This window comes from Echeneis naucrates, chromosome 7, assembly GCF_900963305.1.
Source record: "Echeneis naucrates chromosome 7, fEcheNa1.1, whole genome shotgun sequence".
Taxonomy (NCBI): domain Eukaryota; kingdom Metazoa; phylum Chordata; class Actinopteri; order Carangiformes; family Echeneidae; genus Echeneis; species Echeneis naucrates.
The window spans coordinates 24,102,947-24,103,772 of record NC_042517.1 but is presented as its reverse complement, the minus strand read 5'-3'; positions in this window follow the sequence as shown (position 1 = coordinate 24,103,772).

Genomic DNA, 826 nt, shown 5'->3' with positions numbered 1-826 from the left:
CTCACACTAACCTTTCAATTGGCCCTACACAGCAACTGGTCGTTTATTTTCCCCATATGCCTTTGCACATGTGTTGCCGACATGTATTAACACCACCCAGCAGACATTCTTGCCCTGGATGGTTATAGTGTCCATTTGTTTTGTCTCAGACTCAACAATAGAGTTCAGCCACAAAAGGATTTAGGAACTGAGCTAAACCAAAGCTCACATTTGCAGAGATGCGGGAATCTCTGCATCCTGGTTCCTTTGTTGTTTATTCCATGCCTTTTTTTAAAGAAGGATGTATGTAATTATTTAAAGTGCATTTAAATATTTTTTGAGAAGCATTCCTTCCCTCGCAACTACTTCCTTAAAGCTGTGTGTACACACACACACACACACACACACACACACACACACACACCATGGATGGAAAAAAAATGCTGGCTGTAAAGTTTTCAATCTAAGATACATAGAAATGAAAGTGCTATATGGTTCTATACATAATATTGTGATGTAATCTTACAAGCATTTGGTGAAGTAATCAATAAACCTAAATTCTGATCCACTGCAGTGACCATTGATGCAGCCTTCGTGAACATTGTGATGAGTCGGTCACAGGTGCAGTAGAAGACGGTCACGGTCCTCCACATGAGAGTCACTCCCGTTTCTTTACCCACATGTTCACTTCAGAGACTTTCGCGCTGGTGATAACTAAGCGATCCCAGTTGTGACTTTGGTCTCCAGGTCTCCAGCCTGCCTGTTTACGGGTGCCCGGAGGGAGGCGCTACCGTCACAAAGGTACGGTCCCGGCGCGCACTGGATTTTGGGGTAACAAAGGTTACCA